Source organism: Arvicola amphibius, chromosome 6 (assembly GCF_903992535.2).
Source record: "Arvicola amphibius chromosome 6, mArvAmp1.2, whole genome shotgun sequence".
Taxonomy (NCBI): domain Eukaryota; kingdom Metazoa; phylum Chordata; class Mammalia; order Rodentia; family Cricetidae; genus Arvicola; species Arvicola amphibius.
The window spans coordinates 30,923,972-30,951,249 of record NC_052052.2 but is presented as its reverse complement, the minus strand read 5'-3'; the positions used below and the strand labels follow the sequence as shown (position 1 = coordinate 30,951,249).

General features: G+C 44.3%; 1 protein-coding gene across 3 annotated transcripts in view; it reads left to right on the top strand.

The window, feature by feature from the left end:
* Positions 1-5,734: 5,734 nt before the first annotated feature.
* Positions 5,735-27,278, top strand: part of Hivep3 (HIVEP zinc finger 3) — a 409,800-nt gene continuing 388,256 nt past the window's right edge. For all 3 annotated transcript variants that reach the window (XR_005285842.1, XR_005285843.1, XM_038333975.1), the window contains exon 1: positions 5,735-5,831. The gene's annotated coding sequence lies outside the window, so the exon portion shown is untranslated. The remainder of the gene's footprint in view (positions 5,832-27,278) is intronic.

The following is a 27,278-nucleotide window of genomic DNA, read 5'->3' as shown; positions in this document are numbered from 1 at the left end:
CCCAGAGAACCTGGACAACAAAGAGGACCTTAAGAGAGACATACATGAATCTAAATAGGAAGGAGAAAAAGACAAGATTTCCTGAGTAAATAGTGAGCATGGGGGTCACAGAAGAGAGTATAAGGGGAGGGGAAGGGAGAGAGGGGGGCAGAGAAAATGTATAGCGCAATAAACTAATAAAAAAGAAAAGGAAAAAAGATGTAATTATGACATTTGCAGGAAAATGGATTGACCTGGAGATCATCACATTAAGTGAACTAAGTCAGACTCAAAGCCAAATATCACATTTTCTCTCACTATTTAATATATTTATATTTTCTTTCTGCATATGCAACATAAAATAGGAGGGGGATTTTGTGAAGGGAAGAAAGTGTCTGGAAGGAGTGAGGGGGTTATAAGGGAAGGGAATGGGAAGACAAACACTTGCAGCAATGCATGCTATCTCTGTGTGGAGTCTAGATTCAAATCTATCTATCTATCTATCTATCTATCTATCTATCTATCTATCTATCTATCTATCATCTATCTATCTATCATCTATCTATCTATCTATCTATCTATCATCTATCTATCTATCTATCTATCTATCTATCATCTATCATCTATCTATCTATCTATCTATCTATCATCTATCATGCTTATCTACTTAATCTATCATCAATCTCTGATTATTATCTATATCGTCCATCTGGCATCTACTTTCTACTTAGTCTATTTTGGACATGAAGTCATAAGAGGGACCATTCAAGGGTAGAATGCAGAGCAAGAAAGAAGAAGACAGGATAATGGGAGGCAAATATGAACAAAGTATAATGACATATAGATATGGAAATAGCATAACAGAGCTCTAAAACTATAAAATTTAAAAAAAATCAATAATTAAAAATGCTTTTTAAGCCTGAGACTGAAAAGATGGCTCTGGGGTTAAGAGCACTTGTTGCTCTTGCAGAAGACCTAGGTTTGACTCCCAACACTCACGCAGTGGCTCACAACCAACAACAACTCTAGCTCTAGGGAAACTGATGCCCTCTCCTGACCTCTGCAGGCACACACAGTACACATAAATACATTCAGGCAAAACACTCACACATAAAATAAAATAATTTTTAAGCTGGCTTTAAGACTGTCAGACCCAATTCCTGAAATTTGAGGTGAGGTGAATGACAGCAAAATCATGTGGGTCACAGGTTCAGTTCCCAGCACCCACATGGCAGCTTGCAGCTGTCTGTAAATTCAAGGGTACCTGCCACACATGCGGTGTGCATATACACATCTAGTTAAACACTCGTATGCATAAAAATAAAAAAAAAACCTCAAAGAAACTATATGGGGGAGGGCTGGAGAGATGGCTCAGTAGGTAAGAGTGTTTGCTGTTCTCACAGAGGACTTTGGTTGAATTCAACTCCCAGCACCCATATGGTGGTTCATAACTCTAATTTTCTGGCCCGAGGGCTGCTGTATACACACGATACATACGAACTCCCCCTCCATTCCTCTCTCTTCCTCACACACATGAAAATAAATAATTAATTAAAGAAACCGCATGGGTTAGAATGAAGATGAACTTTCAGACAAACCCTGCAGTTCTGGTGAAGGAAGAGGAGAGCCACGGATACCAGGAAGACCATCAAGAGATGTTCCAGGGCTAACAATTTACCCCAGGTCAAGCGTCTGGTGACAGAGGGAGCTTAGCAGCCAGGTCGCTTCAGTGAGAACTTGCATATGGGGCACTTAAGGTTCATGCTCACACAGACACCCAGGTGAAGCGGTGGGCTTGTTCTGCTTATTAAGAAAGATGAACAAAGTACGCTTTCCCACTTCTTCAGTCCCGAAGGCCATTGTCTGAATTACTGACCTGTGTTTGAGCTAACATCCTATGGCCATTAAGTATTTGCAAACAGAGTGCTTCCTCTAAACCCACAAGCTAAGACCGTCACCAGACAGCATCTGAGGCCTCTAAGGGGCAACTCCACTTTCTTGTACCTGCTTACCTGGTGTACTAAAGTGTCTTGATTTACGACTTTCTTTTCTTCTGGTCCCATAAAAACCCCATCGAACCCTTAGCACTTCAGATATGGTAACTGGGTGGCCTGAACCTGTGCTCCTGGCCATGGTGACTTAAATTTGACCCTAGAATAAACTATCTCCAGTTCATTTGAGGCGAGAGCCCCACTTCTGTATTGCCATGGTGCTTCCTGACATGGCATCTTTAAGTTCTTGGGGTCTCCATGGTAATTTTGGCCTCTCTCTCATGGCTCCATACTGTGACCTCTCAGAGGCAGCTTACAGGGACTCTAGCTTTGTCACAGGCTGCTCTGGCCTCACAGGAGTTCCTCAGAAACATCAGGAGAAGCTCTTGCTTATCCTCTGTGTGCCTGCAATGTCAGCCTCACGTAGAGGCACAGATTTCTGCCACTGACTTGAGCAGTATCCGGTCACTTCAGACTGTGGCTTTAGCAGTCTGTAGGTGACCAGAAGGCTGAACACAGGGCAACGAATCTCCAACTCTGTAAAGTAGTTCACCAAGTGGTCTTGAGTGGGCAAGACCCAGGGCTCTCTCCTCAAACAAAAGCCCTTGAATCTGAGATAGACGGGGGGGGGGGGGGGGGGGGGGGCGGGGGGCGGGCGCTGGTTGATTCCTGAGATGACCTTAGAAAATATTTTCTATTTTTTTTAGTTCAAAGTATTTGGCTGTGGGGGGCGCGTGCATGCACGCTTGTGCGCGTGTGTTACTAGGACTTGAACCTAGAGATCCTCACATTCTAAACAAAAACTTTGCTTCTCTTTCTTTCCTTTTTTTTTTTTTTTTTTTTTTTTTTTGAGATGGCATCTCTGCTTGTAACACTGGCTGGTCTGAAACTTGCTATGCAGACCAGGCTGGCCTCAAACTCGCAGCTATCATCCTGTCTTTGTTTCTTAATTGCTGGAATTACAGTATTGCACCATTATACTAGCTCTCTGGCTCCTTGTGTGTGTGTGTGCGCGCACACACACATAAACATATATGAATATGTGTGTGCATGTTTGTATGTAGTGTGTGTGTGTGTGTGTGTGTGTGTGTGTAGGCCAAAAGACAACCTCAAGTATTTTTTAACTTTCTTTTTTTTACTTATTCTTTTACATCATGCATCATCCCATTCATTACCCTGTCCCTTTGTACCCACCCTCTGCCCTTGCAATCCCCCAAAATAAAACAAAATTTAAGATAAAAAAGAAAAAAGAAAAATCAGTCTCATCATGGAAGCTGGAGTATGACACAGTGAGTTACACAGTAAACCCTCGTATCCATGTATCTTTACCTGAAAGTGTTCATTGAAAAGAGTTATTGATCTGGTTTGAGGCCCCTGGTTTCTGCCACACTATCGATGCTGGGACTCATTGGAACTCCTCTTGGCTATCCTGTTGTTGCCTGTGTCATGGAGATCTTATAGTTTGGGTTTGCAGGATCAGCCTCCTCACTTGCTCCAGCAGTGAGTGTTGGGGTGGGTCAACACAAACCCTGGTTCTGGCCTTGGGTATTTGCAGGGTTGGTCAGCCCTCCAGCTCTCCCCTGTCTTCACCAGGGTGGGCTCCAGCATTGAGTTGGCTAGTTCAACCCTTGCAGCCAAGAGCAAGGGGCGGGGCCATTTCTCCCACTTTCACATCCTCAGGGTAGGTTCTCCCACACCCACACCTTTAGGGCCAGCTCTCCTGCATTGCCCAGGCATGGCATAGGGGCCACTCTCCCAAGTGTTGCAGCTGCTGCAGGACAGGGACAACTCTTCCTCTCTTAGGACTTCAGGGTCTGTCTGCCTTGGGCATTGATAGGAGGCATCTCTCCCTTGTCCATGCTGTTGTATGGCAGATGTGGGGTAGGACTAGGTCTCCATGTTCATGTACTTAGGGAGGTTCCCTTGCTCCCCAGTCAATAGGGTCAGCTCTACTGTGCTGCCCAGGAAAGCCTCAAGTATTATTTGCCAGGCACTATTCATACCCATTTGAGAGACAGGGCCTTCGGCTGGCCTAGAACTTGGCAACAAGGCTTGTTGGTCTGTGAGCACCATGGATCCACTTATCTCTGCCTCTCTGGAGCTGGGATTACAAGTGTGCACCACTATGCCTGGCTTTCTTACATAGGTTCTGGAGAACTGAATTTAGATCCTCGTGTATGCAAGCCAACACTTTACCAATTGGGTCATCTCTATAGCCCCTTGTCTTCATTTAAATGGTACTCTCTCTCCAACAACAGCACCTCTTTTGGTTATACATGAGGGCACCATTTGGGAAGGATTAAGAGGTGTTGCTTTATTGGAGGTGTTTCACTGGGGGCAAGCTTTGAGGTTTCAAAAGCTCTGCCATTCCCAATAGCTCTCTCTGTTTAGTGCTTGTGGATCAGGGTATTGGCCTACCTGCTGTCATATTCCCAGCCATGATGCTCATGGCTCTCTGAAACCATAAGCCCCTCTGAAACCATAAGCCCCTAATAAATTCTTTCTTCTATAAGCTGCCTTGGTCATAGTGTCTTACCATAGCAACAGAAAAATAACAAGACCTTTCTGCTGCTGCCATAACACTAGAGATAAACAACTTAAAAGACCTACATTTTTCTTTTGGCTCATGGTCTGGGTCTGCCATGAGGCCACGCTACTGACAGTGCACCGACAACACAGCTACTCAGATCACAGCAGGCAGGAAGACTGAGAATGAGCGGCACAGGTCCCAGTACACACTTTAGGGAAGTCCCCAGAGACCTTATTTCCTTCTATAACGCCCAGCTACTGAAGGTTGCATCTCTTTCCAATAGCACCATTGGGGACCAAGCCTTCAATACAGGGCGTGTTTAGGTTCCAAACCATAGTGAGAAAAACTCTATCCATTTAGTAGTCCCTTCTCAATCTCCCCTTCTCTGTCTCTGGAAAACTCTAGTCTGTTTCCTATCTCTATGGATTTGCCTCTTCTGGACGTTCCACACAAACAGACCCATACCCACTGGAGTCTTTTGTGACTGGTATGCGTTTAAGGTTCATCCTGTTTATTATCAAATACTGGTCCATTGCATGAACAAACCAAAATTTGCTTAAGGATCGATCACCCATCAATCCACAGTTCTTTTCTTGTTAACCCCTTTTCTTGTTAACCTGCTGCTGGGTACATCTGCGTCTAAGTGTTTTGTGTAGACATTCTCTCGAACATCTACCTAGGAGAGAATTGCTGGGTTATCTATTGATTTTTGTAGGGTGTCACATGATCTTGTTTACACACTGAGCTAGGGAGCCAGGGAGGTGCTGGGAGCAAGCGAGGCTAGTTCCTTCAGCGTCTCTCACTCTGATTGGCAGGATCCTATCACTCACGCTAACCTGGCTTCCTCGGGACACTTGCTGACCAAGGAGCGGATCCGAAGTGTGGAGGAGCTGGGCCCCTCGTCTGACTGGTTTAGGGTCTCCTCTAGCCAGGGATGGTCTCTTCACGCAGACTCCTTCACTGCTTCTCCAGTAGTCCAGGGCTCAGAAGCAGCCCAGCAGAGGAAGATGAAAAGCCAGCAGCATTCGGCTCCAAGACCGCCAGCACTGGCTTTTGCTCTGCCCTCTGAGCTTCCGCGCAAGCGCGGCATCCCAACCCCCAGCGAGGAGGCGGGGAGTGGGCGGGGCCGGCGTCCTCCAGGCCAATCGAAAGCGAGCGCCCCCGCCCTCGGCGCGCTGTGGACCGAGCTTGACCCCGGTTGCGAACTGGGGGGCGTGGCCGCGGAGGGGGCGTGGTTGCGGGCTGGAGGCGGGTCCTGGGGCTGTCAGTCGGCGCCCGCCGCCGCTGCTGCTCGCGCGCCGGGCCTCCGGAGCCGCCTCAGCCCAGCACAGGTAAGGCCGCCGCGCTGCAGCGCCGTCGCGTCTCTGGGGACCGCTGCCCGCGATCGCGGGCCGTGTCAGCGCCGCGCCGCCCAGGGGGCGGGTCCACCGCCTCCCCTCCCCCACGACGCCCCTCGGACCCTGACTGTCCTCACGCTTGCGGGGATGCGGGGTGGGGGCTTTGCTCTCACACCTGTCCCCCCCGTTGCGCTGGCTGGCAGTTCTCGGAGACCCGGCGCAACCCCGGGCGGGGAAAGTTTGTTGACATCCGAGCGCCGCGGGGAGCGGGCGGCTGAGCCGTGGGGATGCGCCTTGGGCAGCAGCGCGGCCGTGGCCTGGGTGGCCCGCGTGGCTCGGGTCCAGAAGTCCTGTTGAGAGCCGCGCGGGGTCCGAGGCTGCTGCGGGGCTCGGGTCTCCGCGTTGGCCCGGGTCTCAGCGCTCTGTCCCCTCCTCGTGTTTTAGCGTTGACATTTAGACGCGGTGGGGAAAATTTACTTCGCTTTTCCTAACACCTCATGTTTGTGAGGTGCCTTGCCAGGCCTGATTAGTTAATTAACAAGGTGAGAAAAGCAAGATAGAGCCTGATATGAATGGTCAGTGCCTTTAGCAACTCCTTAAAATCCGCTTAGAGTACTGTCGGTAAGAGATGTTTTTGGCCAAGGACAGCCCCGGAGTCTTCTGGTTGCTCCAGAGGGCTTAGGTACTCCGTGCAAGGCTGTCCCTATGTATGGAGGCTCTAAGGTCTAAGGAAGGCTCTCCAGTTTTCTAAACATAAGTAGAGGAGGAAATGGACGCCGAGGAAGCGGTTTAGCAAAAAACAGAGGTTCAAGTAAGTTTGGCTCCGTGTCTGCCACCAGGTTACCCATCCTGAGCAGAAAACCTCTCCTCTTTCTCCTCCCTCTCTACCTTCCCAGGAGGGTTGTATCCACACGGTAGGCACGACTGATTCCCCTTTCAGCCTGAACACCTCTTGTTACCTGTACTCTTATGGACCCGCCTAGGGACATCCTCTCAAAAAGGCTTAATTAGCACTTTCATCTGCCCATTAAGCAGTGGACCTTGAAATCCTTTGTAATCAGGCGCTGTTGTAGTGCCGAATCTTTAATAATACCTAATTCATTTTAATAGTGTTTCTATAATAACCTTTCTATTAGTATGCCAGCCTTGCAACACCAGGACTGTGTTAGAAGCAGCAATTTACTAGAAATATTGTCACAGCAAAAATCTCTCTAACAGATTTGCAACCCACGTTACTTAGATAATTACTGCTAGGGGGCATAAGTTATTTTTCTTTTTATATTTGGTGCAGTAGGTGTTAGAGTGGTTTTGATCTCTGAGGTCTTTCTGAGGTTGTTTATCCCAGTAGAAATGGTGTCAGCCACTATGAAACTTGATTTATTTTTTGATAGAAATCATATGAGTTCCATGTTCCATACTGATACCTTTTTGGGCAAGACTGAGCTAATATCATTTGACTTTGTTTTTCTGACTTATATCAAAACAAAGATGTTTAAAAACATATTTGGAGGGGTCTATTAAAGCCCCATTGATGTTGATAGCAATATTTTATGATTAAAACATAACCTGTGGTGTTCTGAGCACTTTATGGGGTTTTATGTAAACCCCATGATTTCCCTACTGAGAAGGTTCGACTGGTACCCCACATTTCAGACAAGGAGTCTGAGGCCCGTTGTTTAATTCAGGTTGGACAATGAAATCACAGATTCTAACACTGGTAGCCTGAGTTCAGAGTCCAAGGCTAACCAGTGTGTGGTCGTGCCTCTCCAGACTCCTCTTTCCACAGGTATTGATTTCTCCTTGCTGTTCACACAGGGTCACATTCTGCACCACAGGAAGGAAGTGGGCGCTTCACAGCATCACATCAGCACTGGGGTGGGAGTTCTTATGACGTTCTCCATGTTGCCACCAAAATTCTGTGATTTTGAGACAAAACATCATCTTCCTCCCTTCCATCGCTTCACCCATGGGATAGCAGTCAAGGAAGCAGATAAGCCAGCTATCCTTAATCCTGGGAGCTGGAGCAGTGAGTTAGTACACATAGACCTGAATGTCCTCTTTCTTAAGCAAGCAGAAGACCCAGTACGAATGGTTAATATGTATGTGGATGAGGAACAAGAACTGGAAGGCTATACAGTAGAAGAGAGCTTCACTTTGTAAAGCATTGTTAATTTTTAAAAATTATATTTATTTACTTATTTTGTGTGTGTGTGAAAGAGAGCAAGGACAAGATTCTCACCTTTCACCACATGGGTCCTAGGTATTGAACGTAGGTCATAAGGCTCAGTGCAACTGCCTTAGACCCATCACACTGGCTCATGCTGTTACTTTTATATTAATAATAACAACCCAAAGAGCAGTAAAGCCAGAAGAGAGTTAATTCTATAGATTTGGGATAGCATGTGTGGTACTGTGTAAGACGCATCTGTGAGGAACCCTTGGCATTGGCATCATTTTTCAGGAGACAGATGATGCCAGGACCTAAACTGCAGACCAGTGGGTTCCCAGAATCATGGTATATAGGTTTGGGAGGATATGTTAAAAGTCGTTTAGGAGGCTGGGGAGATGACTTAGTGGGTAAAGTCCTTGGTGTGCAAACATGAAGACCTGGGTTCAGATGCCCAGGGCTCACATAAAACCAGGATGTATGGCATGACCACTGGGGTGCAGACACGTGGATCCTGGGGCTCCTGGCCAGGGCTGGGAATGTAGCTTAGTGATAGAATGCTTGCCTGACGTGCACGAGGAGCCAAGCTAAGTTTCCAGTGCCACAAAAGAGTGATAGAGAGATATAGAATGATGTCTCTATCTCTGTCGTCTGTCTGTTCTAGTTTGAGGGATGGAAAATTGTGGTTTGTGCTCTTGAAAGACACTCTGTTGTCAGTGTAAATGAAGAGGGGATTAGAGGAGAGATGCTAAGCCCGGGAGACATTAGGAAGCCAAGGCTAGAATCCAGGATGTGGTAATCTAGGCTGAGACAGGCGGTGGCATAGGGTGGATCTAGGAAGAAATAGACCCCAGATGACAAGCCATGCACACAGCAATTGCCTGCCCGTAACGTCAGGAATACGAGAGGACAGAGGCTTGCCAGGTCCACTGATGGAGTTGACAAGTTCAAGAAGCCATTCTGCAAGTGTATCCCCAAAGCTATGTGTTGGGGTGAGGCTAATGAAAAGCCTCTACAGAAAATAGGTTTCTTTCTTCACGTGAAGGGAGGGTATCACTTAGCTTGAGTGGGAAACTCCCTCTGTTCAGTGAAGAAACCTTGGTATCCCCCGTGGGGGCTGCTGTCTCTGATGCTGGCTGGCTGTTGTACTTCTTGGCTAAGCCAATACTGGTTATTCTAGCCTCTGAAGTGTGGAGGTGGCAGAGAGTAGGCCCTGAACCAGAGCAACGGTCTCACTACCCCATTTAATGATAGAGGAAGTAGGCGTGAAGAGTCGGGATGTAAAAGGCTATTATTATTATTATTATTATTATTATTATTATTATTATTTTGATGTTATTGCCCAGAGAAGGAATCAAGATATGACTGTTTTGAAGTGGAACCATTAGAACACATTGGCAATTCTTTTGTTTTTCCTGATTTGGTTGGAGAATGTTCTTGTGGGGGACTCTGTCCTCCAGCGACCCTCTTAAACCTGTGCTGGAGAGCCGGTGTGCGTCATGGGTTGTGCTGGGAAAGCCGCTGGGGAGCTTGTCTTTCCAGCTGAAACTCAGATTGTGTGGTGCTCTAAGAGCCTGGGTGAGATGTTTGGATGACCACACTGACTGGAAAACAGGATAATGTGGGGGAAGCAAATGAGATTTGCACAGGAAACCGCAAAGACAGAGGATACGGTTGGGAATGCTGAGTTCACTTTTCTCTTGGTACTTCACATATTTCTGGCTTAGAATGCAGCATTTCTTAAATCTTCATATTTATAAAATTCATACATTGAAATATATTGTCTAATTATGTGGGAACAAGCAGTATAAATCTCCCTTTCTGTCTCCCCCTCCTTCCCCTCTCTCTCTGCACAAAGACTTTGGTCTTGCTTTTTCAGTCTCTGTTAGACTGGTGTTTGTCCACAACTTCTGATTTTGTCCCTCCCCCTCCCCATTTGGTAATATCCAGAGACATGATTTGTTGTTACAGCTAGGAATGGTCTATATGCTTCCTGGTAGTGAGTGGGTAGAGACCAGAGATGCTGCTGAACATTCTAGGACACACAGCACCGTGTTTTCCCCACCACGAAGAACCACGCAGCCCAACATGTCATAGTCTTAAAGGTGGAGAACATTACGATATGTGATTATGCAGATTCTCATCAGGAGCAAGCTGAGGTTAAGGGAAGAGGAAGGGGAAGAAAACAAAGTGTTCCTTTCCCTCTTTGGAGTGTCCCATCTGAAATCCAGAAGGAGACCCAGCTAAGCGAGCTGTCACTGGGGAGCTCTCTCTCAATAGCTTGATTGCTCAACTCGGTAGTTTGGAACAGGAAGTGGAGGCCCTTGCAGAGGCAAGAGGCTGGGGGGGATGATTTGTGGAGGCATTCGGGTTTACATGCTGAGAAGCTGCTGGGTCCCATCAGAACGAGCTTTTAGAGTTCTAGGCGAGTTTTCACAGCTTGTCTTGTTGAAGACACTGAGTGTGGTGCTTGGATGATACAGCCTCTCCTGTGGCAGTGCATGGCCTTGTGGAAGGCTGTGGACCTCGAGGCCTGTGTGCTTTCTGGATTGTCCCCAGAAGACAGCCAGCAGCGTTAGTTTATTTTCAGGTTGATTCGTCCTCTCCCCACTTCCCCTTCACATCCATTTTTAATTATAGAAAATGTTAAACATATATAAAAATTGAGAACATAGTGTAAATCCTGCCCATATTCTGTCCATCTTTAGTGACTGTCACTTACTGACTAATTGTGATCTTCATACCATGTCTAGATGTCTCCTCTCGCTTTCCTGGTCTTGGGGATCCAACCACAGGTCTTGCACATACTAGACAAGCTCTTCCATTGGGCTACCTCCCTAGACTATTTTACCCCACCCCTACCCCCTTTTCTTAAATGTGGATAGAGAGTAAAAAGCTTCTAGTCCTCTGCTTGGGCAGTCAAGGAGATAGTAGTTTTGGATTCTTCAGTCTCCCTAGAGGAAAGCCAATGAGGGAGCATGCCACAGTTAGACGAGCCATGAGGGCCTGACTGTACTAGGAATAGGCTAGGTAAATTAGGCATGGGACTGTGGGGGTGGAGCTTAGCTCTTCATGGTGAGTGAGCGCAAGCTGTCAGGGACAGTTCATTTCTTTTGAACCCCCTGGGTAGAGAAGCTTACCTGGAAAGCTCTCCTGGCAGAATCCCACATAAAGATCTAGCCACAGAGGCTTGTGTTTCTGGAGACAGCTTAGATATGTTCTTCTTCCTGTTTCACTCTGGGCATGCATGGGTGGAGAGCGCTGAGTGTTCAGGATAGCCTCTGGCTCCCTTCTGATGGCTTTGCATGGAGCAGCTCCTCTCTAGAAACATAAGCTGGAGAGGCAGGCACTTCATAGTCTGAGACGCCCTTTGTGGCAGTCACTCTGTCCTTGCATCTGCAGCAGAGGAAGGCCTCCTCCTGCAGCCTTAGTAGCCCACCCCACGCCACGACAGCCAGCTCTGCAGTTTACTTTACATTCCAGCTTGCTTTTCTCAGCAGCGGCTCCCTAACCTGAAGAGCCATTGGTTTGGGCCATCGGGGCCGTGGCATGCCTTTACTTGACCCAGTGTGGTGTTGTAATCTACACGTAAAAATGGCTTCAAGAGTTGAGAGAGTACTTGAATAATCATTTAATTAATGTCTATGAATTTTAATTAGTATGGGTTTCTACAGACCTTGACCTCCCAGACCAAGTTCATGAGCAGTACATTGGCATGGAGACCTGGGTCCCTGCAGAGCTGTGTTTTCTGTTCTTACTTTGTTTACTGAATGCATTTACCCTCTCCTCATTCCACAGAAGGTCGCATGGTGTTAACTTGCCATGAACACTCTGTGTAGTGTGGTTCTTAGCTTTTCATGTCTGTCTGGGGCAAAGTGGCTTGTCTGCTTAGTTTCTAGTGTTTGGTCTGTGCCAGGGTCACATGCCGACCTTATTACTTACATTGACTCTAACCTTTAGATGTCTTCTAGGTGGGAATCAGGATTCCTATTTTATAGATGGGCAAACCGAGGAGGGTTTAAGAAGGCTCAGGGCATAGCACTGGACCCTAACAGATGCTTTGACTGTAAATCCCAGGTTTTTTCCACCCAGCCCTTCTCACCCTCACAGCTCAAGTTGGTGGGAGGCTGACAGGTTGGTGGGGAGATGGAGGCAAGTGCCGTGGAGGGGACTTAGAGTTCTGTTTACTGAAGTAATGAAATCTTCACTCTGATGCCCCTGGGAAACATTGCTTTTGAGTGTGGCAAATTGCCTATGTCCTATTTTAGAGCTGCCTATATAAAGCAGAAGTTGCACAGGGGTAGCCCTGAGCCGGGTTCGGTCAGCAGATGTGTTTTATATAGTTGATAGAGTTTTTCTTAATTACAAATTTGCGTTAGTTGTCATCGTGTAGAGTGTGAAAGTGGGAGCCTTGGCCTTTCTCAGGCACCAGGTCTGCAATCCTTTCCAGAAATGCCTAGCAGCTGCTGTCGTTGGGTACAGTGAGGTCTCCACTCTGCCCTTGTCACCTATTTATGCTACCTGCCAGGACTCTCAAGGTGTCTGAGCGGGGCCACCCTGACGGAAGCTATGCACTCTCTCAGTCAGGGCCAGAGGTCTGTCAGAGGGTTAGAGTGTGCAGACAGCCAGAGGTGGTGCCTGACCTCAGCAGCTCTTAGTCTTAGGAAGTACCAGGGAAATTGTATTTGTTGAGGTAGGAAGTACACCTGACATTAAAGCTTTATCCCACTGCAACACTGAGAACTAAGGTGCATACAGCTTGAGGAAGAAACACTCTTGGGTATAATTAAGATCAGAGAACAAAAGAGAGACTGCAGAATGAGTGACAGACAAGCCGCCATGTTTGTAGGCAGCACTGCGTTTGTGTAGAGGGGAAGAGGAGAGAGCCTTTGGACTCTGAAGCAGCTCATCCGGAAGTGTCCTAGGCATTCACATGCCGGGAGGAACCTCATCCTAATGCCATGGCTGGGTGGGAGAACAGTTTGTTCAGTAACAATGAAGAAAACAAACTTATAGGCTGTTTGAATCAAAATTGCAATGGAAACATTACAATGTTTCATGCACCATTAAAATTAAAAAAAAGTTTGTGATTAAAGTGTCAGCACGTTGGGAAGATGAAAAAGAATAATCAGGCCGAAGCGTGTGGTAGTGTGTGACCTGGGGATCTGAGTGCGCATGAGCACAACTCAAGCTACTTTTGCCCTCAGAACCATTGTGGATCTGCATACAGACTTTGGTTTCACCAGTCTTGAAGGACAATGAACTCAGCAGTTAAAGGACATGGCTTGCCTAAGAGAAGAGAATCACTTGGACACCAGCTGTGTTTGAGTGGAACTCCTGAGGACAAAGGTGAACCAGGAGCTAAAACCATGTCACCCCGTTCCCTAGGGACAGGCGAGAAGATTGCCTTGGTAATGAGCAGAGCAATGGAGAGACAGGAAGGTGCCCTGGGGTCACTGGGCAGCTTTTCCACAGGCTTCAAGGTGATTTTAACTTGTCCAACTGGATAGAAGCCTAGATACCCAGAAGAATGAATGGTCGTGTTCTCTAAAGGAAGGTATCTTTTCTTTCTTCCTGTCTTTTTTTTTTTTTTAACTTTCTGAGGTTACTGAGCTATATAATCAGAAGTAATAAGACATACAAAAATCCCATACATATTGAGATAAAAAACAATTGATAAGAATGAACAGATTCTTTATGTCTTATGAATACATAGAGAAAGAAGAACTTGAACTTATGATTTGAGCAACTTATTAATGTCTTCAGCAAGCGAGGAGCAGTTGACAGTGGCTTGGAATCAGTAAATGGACCAATGCATTGAAAAGAGTTTTCTGAAGAGGAAATACAAAATACGAAATGGTCAAGAAATATTTCTTAAAATGTTGAACATCCATAGGTGTCAGGTAAATGTGAATTAATACGACTTTTAGATTCCTTCTCACCCTGGTTAGAATGGCTGTCACCAGCAAATGTGACAACAAATGTTGGTAAGGATGTGGGAGAAAGGGGAACCATTACTCACTATCCATGAAAGTGTAAGTCAGTGGTTATCAGCATGTGGGTCACAACCCCCGGGGGGTTGTCAAATGACCCTTTCACAGGGGTCACATAAGACAACTGGAAAACACAGATATTTCTATTATGATTCATAACAGTAGCAAAATCACAGTTATGAAGTAGAATGAAAATAATTTTATGGTCAGGGTCACATTAGGAATTGTATTAAAGGGTCACAGCATTAGGAAGAACCTCTTGTGTAAATGATGTACCCACTGTGGAAACTGGTATAGAGACTCTTTAAAAAGAAATCTGAAAATAGAACTACCATGTGACCTAGCTACACCATTCTTGGAGATACACCCAAAGGACTCTGACCTACTCATCCATGTTTATTGCCGCTCTATTCACAATAAGGGAATAGAATTATTCACAATAAGGGAATAGAATTAGCATTGTACATACATGAAGCCTACACTGCAGTGGAATGATATCTGCAGCTGAAATAGCTGACAAGATAGAAATCTACGTGCGGAAAAGACACTTAAAGAAAGATGGAAACATTTCCCAGCACTGCACGGAAGGCAACCTTACTGAGAGATTCCAGATAGATGCTAAGGGTTTTTAAATATGTGGATTAGTGTTGATGTAGATGAATACTGAAGTGAAAGAAAGAAATTTTATACTTTACTACCTAAACTCTGTAGACTTGAAAGTGAGTAAAAAAAAAAAAATAGCTGGGAAGAGATCCATCACAAAGGGATTTCTGGTTTACCCAGGAGATGGTGACAAATAGGAAACAGTTCTGGATGCCTTGAAGATGCTTTTTGTGTAGCGTACTGATGTAGCTGTGTCCGGGCAGGAATGCAGCCTGCCACTTTCACTACAGTGTACACACACAAACCACAGGGTCACATTTAAACGCCATTTGAAACCTGTCAGGGGAAAAGACTTGATGTGAATGTTCAAGGAGGGTAGCTTCGTGCAAAGAGGAGAAAGAGGAAGAAAACATTCCAGGTGAGGTATACGGAGTGAGCATGGTTTGTAGGAGAGTAAGGGGTTAGGGATCCAGGCAGTGTGGCCAGAGTTAGAGGAGACAGATTAGTAGAATCTTTAAGGACAAATATGAGGGTCAGGAGAGATGGCTCCATGGTTACGAGTGCATACTGCTCTTGCAGAGGACCCGTGTTTGGCTCCTAGTTCTCATATTAGGGGTGAATCTTACAGCTGCCTATAACTACAGCTCCAGGGGATCTTACACCCTCAGTTACTCTCCACAGGCACGGCACTCATGTGCACAACCACATATTTAAAAATAGAGTAGTTTTAGAAAGAATAAATGTGAGCAGATATCTGGGAAAGAACAGTAGTGGTGTGAATAGAAATGCCTGCCTGGTTTTGAGCGCTGTGTCCTCAGGTAAGGTAACTAAACCCAGGTGGTGGTGGCTCAGGATTCTGCTGGGTGTCTGTGGGTTTTACTGCCCAGCAGGAACCATTGTTCTCTTGGCTGAGGGATCCACCGTTGTCATTTGGATGATGGGAAAAGAGCACACCACACAGAAGAAACTGCATCCAGATGACATCATTTGGGTCACATCTGGTTTTTCTCTCATGTCATTTAGAAATAAAGAACCAAAAGTGACCCAAGAATAGACAGAAATATTGGGCATGGGCATTCTGTCTTTTTAGATGCTCCCCCAGGCTTTGCTCGGCATTTCTAACCAGCTTCTAAAATTGAGCCATCCCAAGACTTGCATCTTGGATATCATCTTCGTTCTAAGTGAATGTACCGAGTCTGTGCTGTGGACTATCTCCTTGAACATGGCTTTTAAGTTTGCATCTCTAATGTTCATTATTCTTCTGATATTCAGACCCATCAATCAGGCTGCCCAGTAAGATTCCCAGTAGGATGTCTAGGACGATCTGAAATGTAGCATGTTTTCTACCAAACCCCTACTGTCTGAGTCCTGCTTCTTTTTGGTTCAAGGTCTTAGGCTCATAGACACCACCAGCATCTACCCAGCTGCTCAGGTCCCTGACCTGAGAGTCAGCCTTGAGTCTTTGCTCTCCTGTTCTTCCACATTTAGACGATAGCCAACCCTGTATCTGACCACTTCTCTTTACCATTGTCAGCACAGCCCAAGCAGCACCGGCACTGGCTTGGACTATTGATATAGCTCTGTAACTTACCTCTACACGTCCTCAAATGGCTGGTTTTATATTTATGTTAAATACCATTTAAAAACATGTATCTGGTCATGGTATTTTTCTGCTCAAAACGAATGCGCTTGTTTTCTTAAAAACAACAGTTAGTGTTCTCCTAATGTGCTTAGGATGACCTAAATTGCTAATGTAGTTATAAGACCCCATACAATCTGACCTTGCCTGAATTCTAAGTTGTCTTGTTTTCTATTTCTCTGCTTTGCTACTGTCACACTGCCACCACCTTTGCTTTTCTTAGAATGTGAATCTGTCTCTGCCTGGGGGACTGTGTGCTTCCTTTTTCTGTCTTTTTGTGATTTATGTCACTCAAGCCTCCTACCAGATTAGACTTTCTCAAAGTGGCTTTCTCTAAATATCCTATGTCCAGCCTCCCTTTCCCCTTCCACATTTTAGCCTGCCCTGCTTCATCCTTCAGAGCACTTTATACTGCTTTGTTGGTTCTCCTTACTAAAAGACAGCTCCATGAAGCAAGAACACCATCTTACTTAATGCCATACCACTGGAATATTGCTGGGATTGTAGTTTGAGCCAATGCATTTTTTGAATGACTGAGATAATTATATAATTTTATAGGAGATTTATTATCCAATGAATGGCCCTGAGGAAACTGGTTGGACTTATAGAAGATTCACCCTTAATTACAAGATGAGTTTAGGGCTGACACATTTGACAATTGACAATTTAGATAGAGTGAAATATTTTTTTTGAAAAAAGCTGTTATGCCAAAACCAACACATGAAGAAATAGAAAGAATGAACAGCAATATTAAAGAATTGATTTCATTGTTAAAGATCTTTCCAGCAAACATCAAGATAGACAAATATGCAGACAGACAGACTGCAGGTGGTCTCCGGGTGAAGTCATCTAGACATTGGAAAGAAAGACTGACATCAGTCTTCAGTGCTCTTCCAGAGAGGAAAAGCACAGGGAACATTTCACTGCCCATTCTCCCAAACAAACAAACAAACAAACAAACAACAAACAAACCCCACTCCAAAACCTGGCAGGAACAGTACAGTAAAAGGAAGCTGAAGAGGGTCAGTGAGGTGGCTCAGTGGTTGACAGTGCTTGCTGCTCTTCCAGAGGACCTGAGTTCAGTTCTACACCAGGCATCTCACAGCTCCAGGGGTCCATCTCTGTGCTCTTTTGTATTCTTCAGGTACCTGCACACACATACTGCACATACACACAATGCACACACACTATACACACACTGCACACACACAATGCACAACACATTACACATACTGCACTCATACTGCACACACACTGTACACATACCCCTCACACACTGTACATACACACTGCACACATACTGCACACACACATTACACATACTGCACTCATACTGCACACACACTGTACACATACCTCACACACACTGTACATACACACTGCACACATACTGCACACACACATTACACATACTGCACTCATACTGCACACACACTGTACACATACCTCACACACATTGCACACACACTGCATACACACACAATCTGTTTTCAGAAAATTGAAGATCTAATTTTTATGGGCCTGTATTTACAAATCTTAAAATATAACCTAATGAATTCATCAGTATATAAATGTCCAGAAAATCATAACCAATGGGGTAAGTTTTAGGAATTCAGGAGAAGTTTAACACTTGAAAACAAATTAAGGTAATTTCCTCTAGTAATAGAATATAGTAAAAAAAATTCAATCAACTCAGTAGACATAAAAAGGTTTGATGAAATTCAATATTATTCATGATTTTGTTTGAACCAAGGAATCTTAATCTGATAATGGGTACCTAAAATAAGCATCCTGTCAATGGTGATAATTTGAGATATTGAAAATTCTTTATTATAAGATGTCTGGTAACCCCATTTATATTGAACATTGCATTTGAAATCTTAGTTATTGTCCCAAGACCAGAAAAGAAGTAAAGGCCTAGGAATTGGAAAACTCATTAGAGAGACACAATATGATTGTGTATCTAGAAAATCTAAAAGAATCTATAGATTAAATTATTGAAATTAAGTAAGTTTAACAAGGTTTCTGGACACGAGGTCAGTCAATCATTTGTGGTTGGCCATTCTTAGCAGTATATGTTATATTCCTAGATGCTCAAAAGGCTGGAGCCGGAGGACTACTTGAGCCTCAGATTTCAAGGCCAGTCTGGGCAGCATAGTGAGTGAGACCCTTTCTCAAAATAAAACATAATAGCAAGAAACAAACTGTAGAGGGGCTGGATAGATGGCTCAGCACTTAAGAGCACTGACTGCTTTTCTAGAAGACCCAGGTTTAAATTTCGGCACCTGCATGGTGGCTCAGCTGTCTGTAACTCCAGTTCCATGGACCCAGTACCCTTTTCTGGCCTGTGCAGGCACTACACGTGTATGGTACATAGACACACATGCAGGGAAAACACCTTTACACACAAAATAAAAATAGATCTTTGAAAGAACCAACTCTGTAGTCACACATAATAATGACAAAATTAAAATGAAAGTTAAAACATACAATTTACAGGAGCCCCCCACAAGCCCCTCAAATTCATGTGAACAAATGCAGTAAAGATGGGCAACATCTCTATGCTGAAGTTTCTATTACTCTGTGATGAGAGTAATATGAGCAATTTTGAGTGGACAGATATACAATGTTCATAGATTGACTGTAAAATCTTGTGACAGGAGATGGCTGAGATGAAGATAGTCATGAAGAGAAAGGAGAGGCTAGGAGAGCTATACTCTCAGGTGTTGGGCGATTATAAAGCTATCGTAATGAGGCCAGTGCGCTACTCATGATGGATAAGCATATGGCCCTGCCGAGGATCATACAGTCATTCCTTGCCTCCCTGTTGGGATGGAGCTAGAAAAAACCAGATTAACAAGAGAGAAAGATGCAAGTTTATAGTGTGTGTGAGCACATTTCACGCAGGAGAACCTCAATGAAGAATGACTCAAAGCAGTGACTTGCAACCTGGCTTGCACAGGTGGCTTCATTGACAAGAACAGTGTGTTTGTAGAGAAACAGAAGGACAGGGACCAGGGTTTTAGGCTGAGGGGAAGTAGGGGGGATTGATGGAATTTTCCCTTTGTTTATTGCTTCTTTGTTTCCTTTAGTGAAAAAAAAAAAGATTTCTTTTTCGTGTGTGTATTGAAGAGGTACATTTTGGGGGATGGGTCTTATTTAATTTAAACAAATTAAACAAAATTTACAGAGATCTTTATGTAACCACTTAATTTACAATAAATGTAACACTGAAATGTGCTAGAGAAAGAATGCATTTAAAACAAGGGATGCTGATTTAATACTCATATGGCACATCTCCCTTAAGCAGAAATGGGACTATGAAAGACTATGTGGACTTAAGGACTTAAATATTTGGATTAGGAGATGGCTGTGGCTCTGTGGTGGTAAGGGACAGAATGTATTCTGAGTATGAAATGTACGCCACAGGCTCATGTGGGGGATGGATGCTTTGGAAGGCCGAGGAACCTTTATGATATGGGAAGAAGAGATTCACTGGAGGTGGATCTTGAGGCTACATAGCTCAGCCCTACTTCCTGTCCACTGTCTGCATCTTGACTGCAGAGACAATGTGATCAGCTGCCTTATGCTCCTGTCTCAGTCACCATGATGGCTTGTATCCCCTAAAAAACAAAACCTTCCTCTCTTATGTTGTTTTGCTTTGGCAGAAGGGTATTCTAATGCCCCATTTGTACTGCTCAGCTTTCTGTTACTGTAACGTATGAATACCTGAGCCGGTCAGCCTATGAAGAGAAATGGGTTATCTTGGCTCACAGTCTTCAGGGTTCTGGTCCATGAGCATTTTCTCTGTTGCTTTTGGGCCTGTGCTGAGGCAGTTTATCACGGAGGAGTATGTGACAGAACTCATGGCTAGAAATCAGAGGGAGGGGCTCATGCTGAGTGACTTCTAGGGACTAGTGGTTCCACTGTCTTTCATTAGTGCCACACTCTTGAAACTCAGGCTGTAAATGCATGGCTCTTTGGAAGATATTGAGGATCCAAGCAACATTGTTCCTGGGAATTTCTATTTCCACAGCTATTGCCAGATCTTGGCGACACCCTTTAGAAATTTAAATGTGCATTCTGTTTGACTTAACAGTCCTAAGTTTTCTCTAATTTTACTTCAGGAAACATTTGTACACATATGTAGAGACACAAACACACATGTGTTTATATATTTGCCCATATATATGTATATCAAGACATCCATTAAAGCACGTGTATGGTATTGAAATTGGTGATATTGTAAGCTGGGCAGTGGTGGCGCACGCCTTTAATCTCAGCACTCAGGAGACAAGCAGGCGGATCTCTGAGTTGGAGGCCAGCTTGGTCTTCAGAGTGAGTTCCAGGACAGCCAGGGCTACACAAAGAAACTGTCTCAAAAAAATAAAAAGGTGATATTGTGCGAGATTTGTTAGATTCGATCCAGCCTGTCTAAACCGCCACTTGTGAAGAGCTGACAGCTGATTTGTTGTAACTGATAAATTCAGAGGCTCAGGTAAACTTTTATGCAGTATGATCCCACTTAAGGAATGATATATTTTACTAGAAAATTTTGGGATACTACATACCTGTAACTATGGATAATGGTGAGATTATGAAAAATTCTACTTTCTAAGTTACATATTTGGATTTTTTTACAATGATGTAAGTGATACAAATGAAATGAAAACAAAATAAGATCATTTCCACAAAATCATCTTATATAATTAACAATTTTCATATATTCTGTATTAAAACCAGTAGAAACTAAACCAGAAGGCCAGGCTGTCTGCGGTGGTTTGTTGAGAAATGTCCCCCATAGACGCAGGTATTTGGGCACTTAGTCTCTGGTTGGTGGAACTGTTTGGGGAGTGCAGCCTTTAGAAGGTTCTGGAGGAAGTACATCGCTGAGGAGAGGTGTTGGGAGTTCATCACTCCCCCTCGTTCTAGTACACCCTCTTTGCTTTATGTTTGTGCTTGGAAATGTGCCCGCCCTCTTAGCTTCCTGCTTAGGCCACCTGCTGCTATGCGTCCCTGTGATTATGGACTCTTTCCCTGGAACAATTAAGGCACAAATAAACTTCCATAAGTCACTTTTGGTCATGTCATTTTATCAAAGCAACAAAAAGTAAATAAAGCACCAGCTGTCTCTTAGGTCACTATTGGTGATTTCATTTATTTATTTAATTCACAGCCTCACCAGGCAGTTATGCCTGTCATTCCAGTTGCCATCACCCTGCCTCAGCCTCCCAGATTTTGGGATCACAGGTGTATATCCCAGGACTCACCTGACTGATGTTCACTGTGTATTCTTCATACTCTCTGAGTTTTTTTTCAATAGATATGCAGTGATTTATTCACCAGATGATGCTAACCAGGACTCTTACATTTTTGTCTGTGTTTTACCAACTCCTCTTGCCTGCCTGCTTTCGTCTCCTGCCCATCTGCATGCACCTGCCGTGCATTTTTATAGAGAACACAGATACTTTCCAATTGCAAAGAACTTAGACAGCATGGGGTGTGTGTGTGTGTGCGGGAAACACGTGGAAGTCCCAATTTAAATTTTAAATATTTGTTTATTTAGAATCAAGGTATCGCTATGTAACCTTGGCTCGCCTGGAACTGGCTGTGTATACCATTGCTGGCCTTGAGCTCACAGAAATCTGCCTATCTCCTGAATATTGGGACTATAGGCATGTACCAACCATGCCTGGCTTTAAAATTTTTAAAAATTTGTTATTACTGTGCATGTGTGGTGTGTGTTGTGAGCCACAGCATGAATGTTTAGGTCTGGGGACAATTCTATGTGGTCAACCCTGTGCTACAAGCACTTTTACTCTTTGAGCCATCTTATTAGCTAAGATTGGAAGAAGAAGTTCCTATCTTTTCTCAGAAATTCTCTCTCTCTCTCTCTCTCTCTCTCTCTCTCTCTCTCTCTCTCTCTCTCTCTCTCTCTCTCTCTCTCTCTCTGTCCTGACACACACATCCAAATACAGGTATTGAAAGACATAAATGGAGGCACACCCCTGCATCTCTGCACCTTCTGTGATTTGCTGTTTGAATAGCTATCTTACCCTAACATGACGAGCCCAAAGGCCCTTTGCCCTTTCTTCCAGTCTCTATGCAACAAGCAATTTAGCATCTCATTACTGGGTGTTTTTCCTAGGGACTTTAGATGAGAATGGTTCAAAAGGGACAAAACATGAAAGAAAAACACATGCAGCCACAGCCATAGCGGTGGCCTAGGGAAGATAGAGAATACGCTTCATGCTGTTTTCAGTTACTCTCTGGGACTTTTTTTTACTCCTGTATATTTTCATTGTGCCTTCTCACCTCCAGGCAGCTAGGGCATTCTGCATTCATCATCACATTGTCTTGGGGACAAGTGACATAGCAGAATTCAGAAATCAATGTTTGGCATTAGATTCTCATGGCCTAGTCGTATGGGGACACCCAAGGACTTAATGCACAGACACAATAGAATGTCTGCTGAGTAAGAGCCAGCCTCCCCTGTGCCTCTTAACCCCCTCCCAATGGGATGAGATGTCCTTGATGAGGAGAGAATCTCAATAAAGGCTAAGGAGGATGCACAGCTTTTTGTGACCTCTGAGGAGGCGGGCTGTGCCTTGTGTCTAGACTGCCTCATGGATTGTGACCATACAAACTCCTTTCAGGTCTGAAAAGCAGAACGATCGGGGCATCTGTGTTTAGGCAATGGCCAGAAGCTATGACATTCATTCCCAAGGAAGGAGTGGTCTGGATTTAGACTTTGCCTTGGGTTGATGAGCCTGGAGGGGAGGTGTTCGGTGTCACAGTGTTCATCTCTTTCGGGGAATGATGACTGAGGTGCTGTCTTAGTCAGGGTTTCTATGGCTGTGAAGAGACACCATGACCACGGCAACTCTCACAAAGGCTAACATTTAATTAGGGCTGGCTTATGGTTTCAGAGGTTTAGTCCATTATCATAATGGCGAGAAGCATGGCAGTGTGCAGGCAGACATGGTGCTGGAGAAGGAGCTGAGATTCTACGTCTTGAGCTACAGGCAACAGGAGGTGAACTGTCACACTGGGTATGACTTGAGCCTATAGGAGACCTTAAAGCCTGACTCCACAGTGACACTCTTCCTTCAACAATGCCACGCCTACTCCAACAAGGCCACACCTCCTAATAGTGCCACTCCCTGGGGGCTAAACATTCAAACACATGGGGGCCGTTCCAAATCAAACCACCTCAGATGGCTAAGCATCAGTAAGGGTCTGTGACAAACATACCTGAGTGTCAGCCCTGAGCAGTACCCTGCTCCAAGGAGAATCCAGGTTTGGCTTCCCCCTTCACTTTGGTGGTGCTGCTGATAGGACTTTCCTGTGACTGGCCATGAGCTCTGGGGATTTCCTCCAGAGATCCCCAGAGCACAGACCCACAGAGGCTAACTTTCTCCCAGGCTTGCTGCTTTGTGGGGTCTTCAGCAGCAGCAGTGTGGGTCTGATGGTCGCAGATATGAGACATCTTCCCATTTCTTGGCCATACTTGTGCAAGCAGGATAAAGGAAAAAATGAGGCCTTTTTGGACAGGGCTGAATGGGAATCGAGCCAGGGATGCTGTTAGTTGATGCCGAATAACTAAGAACCTCAAATTAAGACCAACAGAAAATCCTTTTCTGATGTCCTGAACTTGAGGCAAACTGCCTTTAATTCATGGGTTGGTTAGGTAGTTTCCAGACTTAAATTATGAATTCTAATGATTTTGAGTGAGTTTTGGAAATCACCTGGAAGCACCAGCTTCATCCGTGCCTAGGGATTGTCATTGAAGTTGGTTACACTAACACAAGCTGATGGAAATGTGAGGGCAGGATGGCATCACTGGACCAGGGATGGGGAAAACACTCTTTGCATGGCTCTTGTAGGGTTTCTGCAAAGCTCAGGCGGTTTTTTTTGGATGTGGAGGTTTTTTATTAACTCTGCTCAGTTGGTACTTGGCTGACCCACCGTCACTATAGACTGTGTGTGGTGACCTTGGAGCAATTCCTCATTCTTCTATCTCTTCCCAGCCTCTTTCCTCTGTCTCCCTGCAGGAGCTTCACACCCAGTCACTCCCTTGCTCTCTTCCCATCCCTGGCCTCTCTGCCTTTGCCATTGGTTCCCCCCTGCAGTGTGTCATTCTCACTCAGGCAGCCCTGTTGGTAATTTTTTGGGGTGCCTTTTTCTTTTCACCTCTCAGACTGTCTCCCAGCTGGGGAAGAGAAAGGACTACTCTTCAGAAATGCTGTTCTTTGGTGAACAAGTACTGGATTCTCAGCAGAGCCAAAATGAAGATCCTTTTCTGTTGAAAACAAAATCCCTTTATCTATGGGACTTCCTGTTTTTTTTTCCCCTGAAAGCCACCCATCTCAGACATTGGCATCATGCCAGGGCACATGGAATCCTAGCATGAACTGGCCATGTCTTTCTGTATGGTGCTGGAAGCTGGGGGAAAGCTGTTTAGTATGTATTTCTCATCAAAGCATGTATTTCTCATGTAGTATGTATTCTCATCTGACCTATTGCCATATGTGGTTTGACGAATGTTGTGGCTGTCAATGTAAAATTCACACAACATTTAAAGATTAGCTAGCCTTGCAAATGTGGTTTGTTTCTGGTTAACTGCTTTTGGACAACACATCAAAATTTGCCATGTATTGTCCTTCCTCAGCTGCTAGGATGGCTTTCAGTGTAGAATCTATTTCCCATAAGTGGAAGGCTGCTACTGGCATGGTTGATTTAATTGGACATAGTTTTATATTTTCCTTTTTTGAGGTATGGGAGATTGAGCCCAGGGTCTTGAATGCACTAATGGGCTCTCTGCCAGTGAGCCTGAGCTCCATCTGTTTTGAGATGGTTTTACTATGTATCCTAGTCTGACCCTGATTTCCCCAACCTCTTTCCTTTGCCTCCTGAGTGCTGGCATTAAAAGTTGGACCACCACATTCTAGGAAAAAATACTACAGTTTTGTTTTGTTTTATTTTTGAGAACAGGGTTTCCTGTAGCCTAGGCTGGTCTCAGGTTCTTTGTCCTCCTGCTTCTGCCTCCCAAGTGCTGGTATTACAGGCATGTAACACTACACCCAGAAAAGTACTGAAATATTAATAGTATTTTCTTTTCTCTTCACCTCTTAAAAATTCCCTCAGACTTTCCCTTATCCTGTATTAATTTATTGCTTGGATTGTTATAACAGGGATAATAAATAATCATCAGGGTTTCTCCCGAGGTTTTGTTTATTGATTTATTTTACTTCATAATGGAAATAACAAGATTTCACTTGTAAGAGTTTGAGTTCTAGTTCCCCTTTGAAGTTTAGGGTATGGAAATCAAATCTCTGAAGCCACTGAGGTAAATGGGTTGAATTATGCCCACAAGTTCAGATGCTGAAGTCTTAATCCCCAGGATCTCAGAACATGACCTTATTAGGAGATGAAGATGGTAATCATGTTAAATAAAGTTCATTCAGATGAGCTTCAGTCAAGGAGAACTGGTGTTAGAAAAAACAGGATTTGTACATTGGCCTCCTCAAAGGGAACTAATATATAGTAATACAGGGAGAAGCTTATTTGTGTTAGCAGACATGTAATAAACTTTCTAGTTCAAAACGGCAGAGGGAGTGCATTCATTTGTCTTTGTAGAACTCACTGAACTAAGAAAGATGACATAGAAACAGCGCTCTGCGGAGACATGGTTAGATTTCTACAAGGTTGAGACTAGATGGGCGTGCAGGTTGTTTGCACAGTATAATATACAATAGGAAGCCAGCTAGAACTCGATAGAGAATAGTGTCTGAGATGGGGAACTTTGGAGAGGCTCCAAGCTTGGAATAGACACAGAGGATGCGGAGTCAGCCTGGAGGCAGTGTGTGGGCAGTGAAGTAGAAAGGTGCCCTTGGGACAGTTTGACTGTGAAGCTTCTTCCTTTCTAAGAAATGTGAAGAGCAATTCGAATTCTAAGAACTGTTCTCTGAACTTGTGAAAGACTTGCTAAGAGGCAGCCCAAGGAATGAAGTTGGGGCCAGGGAGCAGGGCAATATCTGAAGACTCAGCAGATAAAAAGAATTCCTGGGGGAGAGCCAGAGGGTGAAGAGCAAAGCCATTTAAGTTGGCTCAGAATCGAAGGGAAGTGCATTGAAGTGATTTTTCCTTTGACTGTACTGGGAACTCCAAATCTACCTCCCTGCTCCCACTGGTGTATACTCAAAAATGACTCTCTCATGGGGGAGAGTAAGCATAGCTTCCCAGCCACCAGGGAAACACACATAAACCACCTGTTGCAAGCCTAGAAATATATTTCACCAAGAAATATAAATCATCAACAAGATTGCCAGATATCTGAGGGAACTTGGTATCAGGAAGGACAAAGACCCGACCTACAAATGGGAAGTCATGCGAGGAGATGTGGAACAATCAAAAGCAATTCTGAGACTGAAACACAGACAAGACAACAACTAATGTAATAAAACATGAAAAAAGAATTATTGGAAATTAAAAATTATTGTTAGAATTTTTTAAATGCACTAAAATGTCAGAGTAACAGGAAGGACACTAATAAATTCCAAATATATAAACAAGAAGATAGAACTTGGAAAAACCTTTTAGAACCTAGCATAACAATGTGCTAAGTTCAGGGATGGAGGGATGGCTCAGCACTTAAGAGCACTCACTACACTTCCAGAGGACCTGGGTTTAGTTCCCAGCACCCACATGATAGCTCACAGCTGATGTCCTTTTTTGGGCCTCAGCTAGCACTGCACATGTGTGGTTCACAGATATGCACGCAGGCAAATCCATACACATTAAATTAAATGAAAAAATGTGCTAAGTGTAAAAGATATGTAAAAAGACAATATAGTTCGACAGCTCTGTCCATATAATAGGTATTAAGGAAGCAAAGAATGCAATAAACTCTTGTTAAAGAAAGATATCAATTGAAAAGCAGAAAAATGAAACCTAAGTCAAACATATTCTGATGAATTTCAGTATTTTTGGAAATAAAGGTAAGCATAAAATCTGCCAGCAAGAGAAGAATGCATTCT